General features: G+C 46.5%; 1 long non-coding RNA gene across 1 annotated transcript in view; it reads right to left on the bottom strand.

The window, feature by feature from the left end:
* Positions 1–15988, bottom strand: part of LOC114018246 — a 255971-nt gene that overhangs the window by 106505 nt on the left and 133478 nt on the right. The window contains exon 12 of the long non-coding RNA XR_006286062.1: positions 1364–1622. This is a non-coding gene — a long non-coding RNA (uncharacterized LOC114018246). The remainder of the gene's footprint in view (positions 1–1363; positions 1623–15988) is intronic.

The following is a 15988-nucleotide window of genomic DNA, read 5'->3' as shown; positions in this document are numbered from 1 at the left end:
TTCCTCCTCTTCTCACAAGTGCCTCTCTGTTAACCTCCATCACACACGCCTGGCTTCATACATTCCTGTATATTACAGCAACACCTCAAGGCCCACCTGATATCAGGCCCCCATTGTGTTAGAAGCTGTTCAAAAACAGTCCCTCCCCTGAAGAGTTTACAATCTACAAGTATAAGACAGTCAAAGGGTAGGCTGAGAAACAGAGAGAGATGAAGGCCCAGATCATCAAAGACATTTAGGGTCTTTGAAATCAATGGACATTAGGAGCCTAAATACCTTTGAGGAACTGGGCCAAAGTGACTTACCCAAATCACACAGCAAGTCAGTAACAGAACCATGAATAGAGGCCAGATCTCTTGAGTCCTAGCCCACTGGCCCACCCTTCCAGGGTTCTTGGAAGCTCCCTCCCTCTCCTGAAAACCCAGTAGTTCCATGACACATTCCCTTAACAATGACCAACTACGACTACATTTCCGAATGGCATGATTTGCTCTATACTGTATCAGCCTGTGGCAGTAGAATGTAAAGCCAATGGGAAGGGTGATTTATTTAACACACCCACCTCACCCTACACACACTATGTATATAACAGATGTACATCTACAGTGCTTAATATATAATTTTAGACATTAATGAAATGAAGGGCTCACTTTTAATATATTGCATGTAAAAAAACCCAAAACAGTGTAGGAGCACCAAAGAGCCTTCAGAAGACCAAAGATGGGCTCTCAGGCCTACTTAAAGTCAGGTCTATTTAAAGGGTCTCATTCTTGTTTTCTCGAAGGGCCCTTTACACTGCACTGGCAGTGTAAAGGGGCCTTAATGTAAACGAGAATTGGCCCCCAAATTCTCACGGTCCTGATCCTGCATCCCTGACGTCAAACAGTTCTTTGCCACTAAATTTGAAGGCTGAGGGGTCAGGCCCCAGAGACGAGGCCTATAATCATTTTGGTTGTATTGTGTCATTTTTCCTAAGAGGCTGTTTCAGATGGAGCAGAGTTCTAAAGATGGCCCAGTTAAATGGTAAAAGGAGAGAAAACAGTGACAGCCATCTGCACACTGCTTATCGTGCAGTGATAGTCTGATAATCAGGGGTGTTACCATGCAGATTACCCCTTATTTCAGATCTCTTTACTGAGCCTTTACACAGGGATTACTTGCAATTCTTGTCAAGGGGTGATCTCAAAAGTTTACTCTCGATTTGATAGCTTTTTTTTTTTTTTTTGTGGTTCAGAGATGGTTAAAGCAAAAATGTTCACAGGTTCCCCTATGAAGAGTCAAACATTGTTCCTGGAAACAAAACAGTTGGCAGCTGGCAACCTGCAGCCAGGACAGTCATTGTAATATTTAAATACCTACTCACAAGAGCAGAAATATCAGATCTGCATGCAGCTGTGTTGTCTGCCTGCTCCGTTCGCAGAAGTACTGCTTCCCAGAGTGGTCCTGCTTGGAAAAACATGACGGCCTTAGCTGTCGGCTGCTCTGGGAGGACGTTTATTCCTCCTGCTTTGACTGCCTGTTGTGGAAATACATTTTCTTCTTCTGTTACTTCCTTGGGAGGTATTTGTGTGTTAGTGCTTCGGAGGGTCTCTGCGGAAAGCGGGTCTCCACGAATCTTCAAACTGTGGAAAGCAGAGAGGGGAAGCGTGTATTAAGAGATGGAATGCTCTCTGCCAGGGCAGGATTGTTCTCTAATGTTATATCTTACTAGTGTTCTCTCCCTTTTTACATGGGTCTGCGAGATGCTTCCAGGACAAGACAGATATATCACACAACATGTATGAGTCTTACTTAAGGGATGTGGTCTTCAGCAGCTGGAAAACACAAACCAAAGTGACTTTTCCTGAACTATGAAGACGTTTTAAAGTTTCTGGTTTGGAAACTAACTATTTAGAGTCCAGTTACCTCCAAATAGAAGGATTGGGGTCCATGCAGCCAGGGGCTGGGTGTTTTGCTGCTGAATGTTTGTAGTTATTTGTGCCTTACCTACCAAGTGCTGCTCCAGTTCCTTTTTCATCCCAGCAAGCCCAGGCTGCCCCCAAAAGCCCTATGTTGTTGATTGATGGGGCTTCTGAAAGACTGAGCAGTCTGTGGTGCTGTGACAGTGAGAATTTTGGTCACCCATCACAAATGGTTTATAAAGGGATAAGTGTGTAATAGAGACTTAGTTTGGCCTCCATTGTATGCAAGGTCTAAGAACAAATTTTAAAAGAGAAAATAGTTAAGGGCATAGAGGTAAATGGTAATTGGGATAAAATACAACATGGTTTTACTAAAGGTAGATCATGTCGGACCAACCTGATCTCTTTCTTTGAGAAGATAACTGATTTTCTAGACAAAGGAAATGCAGTAGATCTAATCTACCTGATTTCAGTAAGGAATTTGATAGATTCCACATGGGAAATTATTAGTTAAATTGGAGAAGATGGGGATTAATGCACGAATTGAACAGTGGGTAAGGAGCTGGTTAAAGTTGAGATTACAGTGGATCATACTGAAAGGCGAATGTCCAGCTGGAAGGAGGTTACTACTGGAATTCTAAGTGATCTGTCTTTGGACCAATCTAATTTAACATTTTCATTAATGACCTTGGCATAAAAAGTGGGAGTGTGCTAATACAATTTGAGGATGACACAAAGTTGGGAGGTATTGCCAATACAGAGGAGAACCGGAATGTCATACAAGATTTGGATGACCTTGAAAACTGGAATAATAGAAATAGGATGAAATGTATTAGTGCAAAGTCATGCACTTAGGGAGTAACAACAAGAATGTTTGCTATAAACTGGGGCTGTATGAGTTGGAAGCGACAGAGGAAAACAAAGACCTGGGTGTATTGGTCAATCAAAGGATGACTATGAGCTACCAGTGTGATGTGGCTGTGAAAAAGGCTAATGTAGTCCTAGGATGTATCAGGAGAAATATTTCCAATAGAGACTGGGAGGGGTTATTACCATTATACAAGGCACTGGTCAGACCTCATCTGGAATATTGTGTACAGTTCTGGTCTCCCAAGTTTAAGAAAGATGAATTCAGATTGGAATAGGTGCAGAGAAGGGCCATCAGCATGATCAGAGGAATGGAGAACCTACCTTACAAGATGAGACTTAAGGAGCCTGGCTTGTTTAGTTTAACCAAATGAAGGCTGAGGGGAGGTATGATTGTTTTCTATAAATACATCAGAGGCATCAACACCAGGGAGGGAGAGGAGTTATTTAAGTTAAGGGGCAAATGCTAGCACAAAGGCAAATAGATATAAGCTGATCATCAATAAGTTTAGGCTAGAGGAGTGAAGCTCTGGAACAGCCTTTCAAGGGGAGTTGGGCGGGGAGTGTAAAAAACCTAATTTGTTTCAAAACTGAGCTTGATAAATTTATGGAGGGGATGGTATGATGAGATTGCCTTCAATGGCATATGGCTCATCTGCGACTGCTATTAGCAAATATCTCCAACGGCCAGAGATGGGACACTAGATGTGGAAGGCTCTGGCTTACTACAGAGAATTCTTTCCCAGGTATTTGCATCTCGCCCACATGCTCAGGGTCTAACCAATCACCATCTCTGAGATGGAGAAGGAATTTTTCTCCATATCAGATTGGCAGAGACCCTGAGGGGTTTTCACCTTCCTCTGCAGCTTGGGGCAGGGCTCACTTGCTGGTTTGAACTAGAGTAAATGGTGGATTCTCTGTAACTTGAAGTCTTTTAATCAAGATTCGAGGACTTCAGTAACTCAGCCAGAAGTTATGGGCCTATTATAGAAGTGGGTGAGTGAGATTCTGTGATTGCAATGTGCATGAGGTCAGACTGGATGATCATGATGGTCCCTTCTGACCTTAAAATGTACTAGATGTTATAGGCATGTTATATATCCGAGTAGCACATGCTAGAAGTAATTATAAGCTAATCAGTAGAAAGTGTAATAGATGGTTTTAAGTGACCTTATTGGATTCTATAACAATGTTACAATTGATTAACCATTTATTAAAACATCTATTAATAATTCATTAATTCTTTGTAAGCTATTTATAAACAGAGCCTTAATAAAAAGTGTGACTACAATTGCCTTTCAATAATAACTAAATTGGGGTCATTCCCCATTCTATTTTTTCTAGAATCCCTTCAAAAAAACAACAGAGAATGTAAGTAAGAATAAGAAAGACTCTTTCCTGCTCACAACTCAAACCACAACCATGAAACAAATTAACTCCAATTTGCATGGAAACCTTAAAGCAAGAAGACCAGCAATGGGCATGTGACCCTCCAGCAAAGATATTCCTGAGCAATGAAATTCTTACTGGGGTGAGAATTCGAAAGCTCCTGAACTCATAGCCTTCCTCAGATGCCATATGCCCAATTCAAATAAGGATGAGAGATCAGTCTTAGGTGTACTATCAGCCACTGCTAACCTTCACCCAAACGCAAAATGAACTGGGATCTTTTTTTCAAAAATGGTTCAGCAATCTTTAAAAAAAGAATTGGCTCATTTATGCACTTCCTGGTTTCATGAGGCTCATCTAAAGAGAAATGCATGGTCGGAGCATAGCACTCACAGCCAAGAATGTCCAGGTTCTAATCTGGGCTTCAGCACCATCATCTTCTGTGGCCTTGGGTTTAGCTTCACTGTGGTTTAGTTTCTCCAGCAGTAAATGAGGGTAGCAATATTTATTTTCCCTCCTCACTGTGGTGCATTGTGAGGATTAATTAGTTCTAACCACGGCCCCTGGAGCACCAGGAATCCTTTCCTGTTGGACAGCCGAAAGAAACACTTTGAGAAAGAGGCAAGGGGCACCACATGTTGGAAAAGGAAGTGGCTACAGGGGAAGATTGCTGGAGAATGGAACCACGAGAGATCCACCAAATCAGCCCATCTCGGTAAAGTGAAGATGAAACATGTTGTAAACATGCTAAGTATTATTGTTGTGTGGAAATACTTAGATACCATGGGCAAGGCTCTTCTGTTGGTATTTTGGACCCAGATGAACCCAGGAATCACTTTGAATCAGTTGCAGATTTATTTAGAAGCTTGAGGTGAGCTGTACAACGTAACACACCATGGAGTTATTAAACGAACGGAAGGGCGATCTAGACAATTTTAAAATTTGGATTAAATTTAGCCACATTCCCTACCCAGACTACAGCCCTGGACATTTCCCAACTCTGCTCCGAAATGGAATACGGGGCCTGATTCTTCTCTTGCGCCAGTGCAAATGAAGTAAATGCAGTTATACCAGTTTAAATCTGGGATAGTGAGAAGAGAATAAAGCCCAGTGTTGAAATGCAGCCAAGCTTGAAGAAACTGGGTCTCCCCTGCCACAGTTGTCATTATAGTGTAGACACGCCCTAATTGCTCTGCTCTTTAAAAAGCTTTGAACTTTACGCAGGATCCCTTGGCCAGCAGGAGTCACAATGTTCTACTTACAGAATTAGCACAACGGTAAGTAATCCTGGCTGAGCTCTCACATCTCCGCCCCAATTGAATTTTATTAACTAATGGGCCAGTGGTGATGGCTCCATGATGAATGACTTACAGGTGCAATAAGCTGATGCGAATGGATGGGGATGATACACAGATGCCAGAGCCTAATGTATTCTGCAGTGGGCAAAGGATAAAGCTTGTGAAACATTTATTTTAAGTCTTAAAATATCAAATTTCTCATAACTATGGGCTTCCTAAAACTAGGCCTGGTAATTACAAGTTTAGAGCCATGAATAATTTCATGCTAGGAGGTGAATTAAATTTAACTGCCCCCCTAGCCCCTAAAAAAGCACATTACCAGTGAGGACAAGTTTATGATCTGATCCAGGACAACTGGTGCAATAATAATAAATGAAAACCGAGACAAAATTTCATTGTCCTATACATGGGGATCTTACAAAAAGTTCCCTTTACAGTCTGAGACCGTGATGAGAACTCCAAAGGTGTAGGTGAGATTTATGGACCCTTTCCAGACACATGACTCTGACCCCTCTGGATCAGCAGGATTCTGGGCTCTAGGGAATGGGGAGGGCCTTCTGCATCTCCACCCATGGGATGGCTTATACTTGAAATCTTTAATCTTTCCTTCACCTACAACCTCCGGAGACTAGGGGCCAGATTGATCCCTGATGTAACATGATTGCCTTCAAAAGAGTTACACCATTTGATCCCTGGAATTTGCAGTCTTGGTGTAATTTATTTGGAGGGATTGGCAGAGATAGCAAGAATCCATTGTCACTGTCTGGCTTCCACACACATTTCTGTTGTCTCTGAGTTCTGGCACCAGCTCCAGGGGCTCCACAGCTTGCATAGAAGTTGCATGCCGGTGCCATTCTGATCAGAGAAAACGACAGTCATCCCAAACTTCCATCAGAGGCATGGCAGCATCAATCATTCAGATTGTGTCCAGGACGGTATTACAAATGCCGTTTTCCAGTGACCCATATCACACAGCTATAAAAATACAACCCCGGCAAGCATCAAGCAACATTCAATAATGTTAAGGCTGTGATGCAAAAGGAAGGGCAGAATTTAGGACTGATTTTCCTTCCTGGGCTTTCCCTGATGTGCCCAGGGTTACAATCACTGCGTTATGTTCCTGAATCATACTAAAGTGTGATGGGGAAGCAAAGAATAGAGAACTGACCTATCACAATGAACGTCTAAGTTTGTGTCCCACCTCAGTCGTCGGTGTGTTGTCAACTTCATTCTCAATAGCTTCTCTGTCCCTTTAGAACTACCAACCACCCGGGGCTAAATTCTGCCCGGATTTATGCCACATGTAACCACACTGATGTCAAGATTGAGAAATAATTGATGTCAACGGGCTGCACAAGGTAGAATTTAGCCCAGTGGCTCATCTTTAGTCTTCTTGAGAAGTAAAATCTTCTGGGGCATTTCTGATTTCACTCTCACGGGCCTTTATACCTGTGTGTAACTCCATTAATGTCAGCTGGGAGAAAATGGGGGTTTCTTGCGATTTCCAGTGCTTGCTTCTGCCAGCAGCACTGCAAGCACATCCCTTCCTGTGCTGTATTTTGCTTCTGATCCCAGCTTGGTTCTGCAGTTGCAGAGCCACTTGAAAATGAAAATAAAGGGGGGAAAGTCATTAACAATCATACATCTGAATGATGAAATTTGCTCCTGGAAATCAAAAACACAATGAAAATCTCCACTGGTTTCCCCTGTCATCTTTGGAAAGCTGTAGTAGCAGATGCTTTCAATTCTCTCTTGGATGAAGGGGGGAAGGTTGGGTTACTGAAAAAACAAGGCAGACTTCAGTCTGAGGAGGAGGCATTAGTAGCTGCTTAGGATTTCAGAACGGCAACACCTTGAACCTATCACCAGCCAGGACCATGATGGATGGGCGAGGATAAAGGGCAGCCTCGTTGACCCAGGATGCCTTCCAGTGCCCTCCAAAAGCCAAGAAGAAAAGAGATTCTTATCGCCCCATAAAAGAACAGAGGGGAGAATTATCATTAAAATGCCATCCAAATAAAACGAACAAACATGGGCTTTTCCCCCTCCCCCCATACTGTACAAGTATTGAGACAGGTCTGATGGCAAGTTCCACACACATAAAAGATGACCGTGACTCAAAGAATTTTTATTTTTGAATTAACTTTCCTGAGTCGCGGTCACATCCCTACGGTTTGACTTTGGATTTCTTAGACACTCTTCTTTGAAGACTTAGCGGGATAAGTAATCAGCTAGTCTGGGCATAAATTGTAGATTCATTAAAATGCATGGACTAAAACTTCTGTATCCACATTCTCTACTTATCAAATGAGGCTTTGAAGCTGACAATGAGGCACTTACCAATCAGGTAAACTCAATCAGTCTAGGTCAAGAAACACCTCTGGAATAGTTAGAGCTAATTTAATATCCTATAGAAATCTATTGTGCAGTGGGGACAGTGTGGCCTAGTGGACAGAGCACTGGACCTGGCTTCTAGTCCTGGCTCTACCACTGGTCTAATGGATAACCTTGGGCAAATTACTTCATTTCCTTGTGCCTCTTTTTCCTCACCTTTAAAATGGGAATAATGATTCTGACCTCCTTTGTAAAGCCCTTTGAGAACCACTGATGATGAAGAGCACTGTGTAAGAGCTATGTAAGAATACATCTTGGATGCAGTTGAATATTGTTAATCAGGTGCCAGAGGTCTCAGTCTAGCTTAGCTGTCGGCAATCTTATGTCTGAGTCTGAAGGCTGTGGACTCAAGTTCCGCCCATGTCTTGGTTTCATTCCTAAGGCTGTGTCGATGTCGAAGGGGTTCTGCTGGGAGTTAAAGTAAGGTCCCTCCAGCCTATGTTTTGCACCAGGGCATCTTGAAACTCCCATGTGCACTTTTTAAAAAGAGAAGGGTTACCCTTGCGGTCTGGACAGGAGTTCTGGGTCAAAGTCAGCCCTGCACTAAGCAGGCTCAGCTCCTGCTCAAGTTCATGAGGGCTATGCTGGCTTACTTTGCTGCCCAAAATGGCCCTAGCTCCCTACGTTAAACAGATTCCAGTCTCCAGGATTCTTTGTGAGCTATCGCTGAGCACCTAATGGTTGGCATGTTTACAGCCAGCACTGCCAGCCACTAACCCGTTACCGGTAACGTACCTTGAGCTGCTGCGATGGATCTGTGGCAGCATAGGAGTAAACAGACCTCATGATCGCTAGCCAGCAGCACAGAGAATAGAACTCTGGACCTACCGCTCCCCACACGCAGCTGTCTCATTTATTTGACCCTGGGATGGAGGCAAGTAGACATGTCCCTTTCACTCAGTTTACATCTTATGCTATGCAAATTGGAATCTATGATTATTATTGTCTTGCCTACAGGTCCACAGTGGGGCCCAGACCCTGTTGCCCTAGGTGCTGCAGAGAAATAGAGACAGGTTAGTTTATAATCTAAGAGTCAAGTAACACACATGGGTTTCCCACAGCAGCTCCCCCTGGGCTGCTCTGAGCCCCGAGGCTCGTGGTCCAGCTTAATGTGTGCACATTTCCTAAAATCTGTCTTCCTCTCTCTCTATCACGGCGTCTCCTTATGTTCCCAGCCCCTGTCTGCCTTTATCGCTTCTCACTGTGTTCCCAGGGCCCCTCTCTCTCACGTGTGGTTCCCAGGGGTTAGTCTCTCTTTCTCTGTTCCCAGAACCCATCTTTCTTAATCTCTTTCTCTCTGCTCCCAGGGCATCATACCTCTCAATTTCCATGGAGAGGCTTTGAAATAAGTACAAATTAGTTGGAAAGCCAACAAGCAGGAATTTCTATTGACGTGTGTGTGTGTGCGTGCGTTACAATCCGGTATCTGTGGTTGGGGAACATCTGGTGCCATGTAATCCAATGTCTCATGAAGCCATCTGACTCAAATTCCACCTGTGCACCAGGTTGTTTATTAGCCAGACACCCTGACCCATTTGGAAAACAATAATAGTCCAAGGCACAAACCCCAGGGGGAGGGACTCTGCATCCAGCTGTGCTGGTATTTTGGCTGGGTATTAAACACTCCAAAACCAAGAGAGACTTTGGCTCTTTGAGACCAACCCTGCTCCCCAGTGTTGTTTTTAAAATGCTTGCATCATGCTGATCCCCAAGGACCTTTGGAATTTGCTCTGCAAGTCAACGATGACTTCAAAGGTTTCCAGGAGGCAGGGATAGGGCTGGATATATTAATTCATAACGTAGGAAATCTCCAGAGTTCCCTCACTGATCTCTCTTCCAACGTGGCTGTCCGCCGGCTTTCACCACATATCAAAGAGCCCCTTCCCTGTCCATGCCCACAGTCAAATTGATACAGGAATCGCCCCAGTCCTTCCCCTCCGGATTTACTCAAGCCAAGAGTATCCCAAACAGTGATACTGCCAAGCAGCCTCAGCAGCTAGACAATGGAGCCGAGGGTCACCGAATCAAACAGGTGGGGATGCTGGAACAATTCACCGAGTGCTACAAGACAGAAGGCGCAAATATTTCTTTGCTAAACACATTCAAGTCTAGTAACAGGTGTGAACCCTTCTCTATTTCATGCAGTCTCAAAACTGCCTGGGAGCTGACACACAATTCTTTGGGTCCAGCAAATTCTGACCTGTATTTGTTTTAAATCTCTTTCTCACACACAGACACAAACACAAACACGCACACACACTCTGTTTACTCCCTCCTGCCCAGATCTACCACCCCCACCCCCCTCTCTTCTGCCCAGATCTACACCCCCCGCCCACACCCACACCCCCTCCTGCCCAGATCTAACCCCCTCACACACCCCACTCCCTCCTGCCCAGATCTAACCCCCCCCACACACACCCCTCTCTTCTGCCCAGATCTACACCCCGCCCACAAACACACCCCACTCCGTCCTGCCCAGATCTAACCCCCTCACACACCCCACTCCCTCCTGCCCAGATCTAACCCCCCCCACACATCCCACTCTCTTCTGCCCAGATCTACACCCCACCCACAAACACACCCCACTCCGTCCTGCCCAGATCTAACCCCCCCACACACCCCACTCCGTCCTGCCCAAATCTACACGCCAGCCCACAAACACACCCCACTCCCTCCTGCCCAGATCTAACCCCCCCCCCACACACCCCACTCCCTCCTGCCCGGATCTACACCCCCGCCCACACACCGCCCCCCACTCTCTTCTGCCCAGATCTAACCAAATGACCAGTCTAGCCATCAGGGAACAACCCCACAGTTCACCTACAAACAGCAGTACCATAAGAAAGGACTGCTAGCCAAACACTATGCTGTGCTCCCGGTGACACAGACATATTTTTGTCCCCTCCCAGGCATGCATTATAATAGATTTACAAATACCATGCAAGTCCTTTAGGGGTAGATCCCCAACTGCATGGCTGCTTTCCTATCACCGCTGGGGGGGTTGTGCCACAAATGTGGCTTCCCATCACCTTTATGGCGTTTTGGCCAAAGGTGTAACTCAGAGCTGCTACAGTTTTCCTGGAAGTGGTGCCCAGCCACAATTGTTCCCAAAGAGCTATTCTGGCAGCTGGGGATCACGTAAGTACAGTGGCACTCTAGCCATGTCCTGCTGCCCACCCCCTCCCGCCTTGCCCGCTGGCATGCCATACGTCGGGCCGTAACGGGGGCGTAGCGTAGGGCTGACTGTGCTAGTGATCTGCCACCTGGTGATTGCCCTAACAGTCGGTGAATCCCCAGGTGGCCAGTTACTCTGGCTTCCAGCTGCTTTGTGCCACTCCAGCGCACTTTGTGTACATTGATCATCTCTCGCTCACTATCGCAAAGTCAACTCCCACTTCCGATCGGCCCAGGAGGTCAGTCTCCATTGCCCACCTGTAACCTTTTCAAATATAGTTCCTCTGTGCTTTGTCCCATGCTGCCCCTCACCCTGGGGTGCTGCCTCCAGTAAGCACCCGCAAAACCAACTCGTTAGCCTCCGACAAATCCCTCCTTACCACTCTCCTCTGCCATGACGCCTACACAAAACCTGAGAATAGTTCAGATCCAAAACTACTGCTCATCATGCTGACCAACACAGCCACATTGTTTCCTTGTGTTCCCCGTCTGTATCCATCTGTTGTCTCTTGTCTTATACTTACAACCACTGGCTCTTTGGGGCAGGGACTGTCTTTTTGTTCTGCCTTTGTACAGCGCCTAGCCCAATGGGGTCCTGGGCCATGATTAGGGCTCCTGGATACGATGGTGATACAAATAAATTATTATTTGTAAGTACAAAGCAGCCAGGAAGTGTGTCAAGGATCTGGCTCTATGCAGGTTCCCACTCAGACACATTGACTTGCTCTCAGGGCTAGCTGCTCTCTTTGCTGATGCAGCTTCCCCCTTGATAGACCCATACTCATGGACAGCTGCATTCCCACCGATGGAGCCTCTCTGTCTCGGGAGAGACTCATCCTAACCAGCGCTAGAGGCATTCTTGCCACTGCCGCTTTGGGCTGATGCTGGGTGCTAGCCACCTCAACCGAATGCCTGTCAGAGAAACGTTATCGGAAAAAATTATTGGCCCACACCAGTGGGGTCATCTAAGGCCTGTCCCTACACCTGCCCACTCCATCTTTGGACTGGTACCCAACACTCCCAAGAGATGCCCATTGAAGATCAGTAATCGCCGAGCTATGACTGCGATCCGTGCTCAGGGACACAAACAGGCATGTGAAAACTATTTCTATTTCCCTGGGCAGCCATAGGCTTGCCGAGAACCCTGCACTTTCAAACCCCACTATGCCTGCACAGCTGAACTGCCTCCTCAGAGGCACACAAATCACATCCCAGGCCAAATCCCGCTCACCTTACTCAGGAGTTATCCACTCGTGGTACTGCTCAAGTAAGCAAGCTAAGCAGGCATTGATCCCTGATTTGAGGCGCAATCCCATTGAACTGTCGGAATCAGCCCTGACAGAAAGTAGGTCTTGTGTCTATTCCCTTCTTTACCAGGCTTGCTGTACTGCTCTCTGATAAGGCTATTGCATCAGACCTCCAGTTACACTTCACTCGTATTATCCCCCCAGGGGAGACTCCTTTCACTCCCGTGATTTGAAATACATTCTCTCTGTGCTGATGATTGACATAGCTCTCTCCTCCCCTCTGTTTAGTCTTGCATCTCTGCCTCTCTAAAATCCTATTGTGGATGCATTAAAACACATCTCCCGAATGTTTCTTTCATAAACAGATATTGCCAACAAAGATTCATTTAATTCACTGAAGAATTGCCAGTGATAAAAATCTCCTGCTTTATCCTTGTGGTGCATCTGGCTCTGCAGTCCCCTCATTTAGATTCCTGTTTATACCTTCCACTGCTTGCAGCGATCGCAATCAGCAAATCATCTTCTACAATTAAACTGTTAGATGCCAACACCAACCTGCCTACCCTGCAGCAGGCAGCTGTAGGATAAACTGCCCACACGGAAAGTTTCTCCCCACCCCCTCCATTCTCTAGAAGTTGGCTAGCCATATACTGTCCAATCCTTTTATGAAACCAGTTGGCCTCACTGTTACCTTGAAGCAATGAATTCCTCGCAGGTCAGAGCAGATGTACCATATGCTGCCAGGGCAGTGTAAGGTAGTAGGAAGTCTGCACTGCTGCTCTCCATGCTGTATTTCTGCTGGGGACTGAGATTTTCTAAAGCAGCTTGTGATTTGGGAGGGCCTAAGACCTGGGATACACCAAAGTTTTGTCAGCACAGCTATGTCTGTTAGGAGTGTGAAAAAATTAAGCACAGCTGTGCTGGCAAAAGTCCTAGTGTAGACACAGTTTTACCAGCCCCCATTTCTGCCAGTGTAGCTTATTTCCAGTGTAAGTTACACCAGCAAAAAACCTCATTTGCTGCAATCAGTGGCACTGGGAGGGTTTCCTGGGAGAACTGTAACTGGCAGCCCCATGACCCAGGCCTCCCTTGAGATAGTTTTAAGGGGCTCGATTTTCAGAACACCTGCCCCCCTCGGGAGACCAGGCCCTGTTAAGATGTTTCATGTTGGGCACCCACAAATTTAAACACCCCAAGTCACTTGAAAGTCTTGGCCCTTATTGCTCTAGGGCTGTCAATCTCTCTTCTTTCATGGGCACCAGACAAATGCATGTGTCTGTGGCGGGGAGGAGGTTTAAGCTCTTGACTAAGGGGTTTGTCCGAATCCAGTTAGTCCTTGTCTCATAATTTCACAGCTTAGAACCCCTCTCCCCCCGCCCTCCCCCCAAACCCATTCCAGCCAATCCTTCCCTTTGAGCCATGCTAGGCACTGGACGTCCTTGGCAAGCATAGGCACCATATTCCCGAACTGCTTCCCCAGTTGCCTGTCACCCACTCCCCAGGAACAGGCTCACTCCAGGGATCTATTTGCTCAAGGATGGGATGTTTTCATATCTTGGCAATTCTCCCACTTGCTTTCATCACACAGATCCAATGCTGGAGAGCCATGGTTGACTGAAAAAGTCTTCTGTTGTTGGCGAATTACTGGGCACCTCGCTATGATGAACAGGGGCTTTGAAAACCTAGTCATCCCTTCCCCAGGCTGGAGCAGTAGTGCATGGTGGTCGCGGGGTCATTTGGAGCACATTTTATACCAACTGTAGTAAAATACAGGACACCGTCCTGCAAAAGTGCCATAAACGCCTATTAAATTCGGTGGAAGTTGAAGGGGCTCAGCATCACCCAGGATCAGGCCCTGTTTATTCTACATTTGATCCATCAGCACTGGTGATGGCTGAAAACCCATTAGGTTAAACAAACAAAGTCTCTGTTAAAGGAATTTAGAAGGGTCTGATCCTGCAAGGTGCTGAGTGCCTCCTGGGAGGTGCTGAGCACTTGGAACCCTACCGATGTCCAGGGGAGTCAGAGCCACTCAGTACCTCTCTGGCTCAGGCCCGCCGTTAGTAAGTCACGGCACTGCGACCCGGAGGCCCTACCTCAGGAACTGCCAGGCAGAGAAAAATGAAGCTTCTGCTTTCCTTCTTGTGCTGTGCCTGAAGAAGGCCTCGTCTCATGCCTACATATGCTGGGCTCCATTCACCTGCAGGCTTGTGTTGCCATGTCCACCGGTGCACAGTGGGTGTAAAATACGGCCAGTCTGCCACCATGCCAGCGTTTTCTACCCATTCACCTCCAGGCCTGCGGAGATCCCCCAGAGCTGTGCCATCTTTTCTATGGATACGGGTACCTGGGGCCCACAGAGCTGGGAGACTGCTGGGAGCCAGAGCTGGTGCACAGGCCTCTACCGAGATTGCCGTGGTCTCCGGGGGATCCCGGAGGATCTGTCCTCACAGCCTTTTCAACAGAAAGAGATGCAAGCGCCTTTCTCTCCTCCCCAGACAGAATGATATTGGGGAGGGAGGTGGAAGAGATCTGGTGAACATTCCCTCCCTCAGTTTTGGGTTTCTCTGTGGGAGGGGATGAACTGGGCCAACGTGCGGGCAGCAATTGAAGAATAGACCCCTTCGGGCCTGTCTACGGTGTATTTACCAGCTAGTGAAGTGTGGATGTGGGTACAAGTCCAACACGTGCTGTCAGGATGGTTATTAAACATTGTGAGTCAAGGTGCTGCTTTGATTCAAATCTCTCCCCAATTGCTGTTGGTTTGTTTTCACATTTCCCTTCACTCGCTCACATCTCTGGGGCTACCGGGGGGCTGTCAGCACCTACAGCCATTTCTTTACGGATTCCAGTTTACTTAAGGAAGACGCAACCCTGGCTTCCCATGGCTGAGAGGGCAAGAGATTACCGCCCACACACACAATAAAAGGGCTCCTCAGAGAGTCGTCCAGCTCTGACCAATGGACCAATGTTTCTCTCCCCAAGAAAAATAAAAGCGGTTGGCAAGTTGTTCCTTGTTTTTACTGGTGTGCTGAGTGAACCCAAGATCCGGCTGTGATAAGTGGATGCAGACGGATGTGATTAAAACAGGTAAGTTCATGACAAGGCTTGTTCGTGGTCAGGGAATCCAGTGATTTATTCCAGGCTCATTGCCCTGGCTTTCCAGGCACTCGCTGGAGATCTAACATGAAGCCTGTCCACTTTTAAATACTCATCTCCATGCTGCTAATTAGTGGCTACATCTGAAGAAAGAAATGACAATACCAATGAACAACACCACTACAGTCGCTCACATTTATAGACCATCTTTTATCTCAAATTTAGCATTCTGTGGCCCAGACTATGTTCTCCTTGTTCCTCTGAGGAGCCCTAGAGAGAGGGGTTTGTGGAGCTGTAGCCCCAGAGCAGTAGTGCAGACATAGCACAAGGCTGAAAGGGCATACGGAGGCACGCACCAAACAGTGCTATTGGTACTTGTAACAGTGTATGTACTTCCCCCAGACCTGCCCTAGGGCACTAGCAGGAATGCAAGGAGCTGGGCCAGGCTCTGGTCACGCTTTATCCTAGCTGGCCATGTTCTCATGGAGCACTGCAGAGGTCCCAGATTGTGCCACTCGTGATGTACGGAATTACAGTCCTCTTTCAAAGAAGGCATTTATTAAACAAAACAACTACAGCTACAAACTAACAAAACAGACTTCCACACAGCTTGAATTCC

This window comes from Chelonia mydas, chromosome 15 (genome assembly GCF_015237465.2).
Source record: "Chelonia mydas isolate rCheMyd1 chromosome 15, rCheMyd1.pri.v2, whole genome shotgun sequence".
NCBI classification, from domain to species: domain Eukaryota; kingdom Metazoa; phylum Chordata; order Testudines; family Cheloniidae; genus Chelonia; species Chelonia mydas.
Note: the sequence above shows the minus strand (reverse complement) of the source record. Positions and strands in the feature narration are given on the sequence as shown.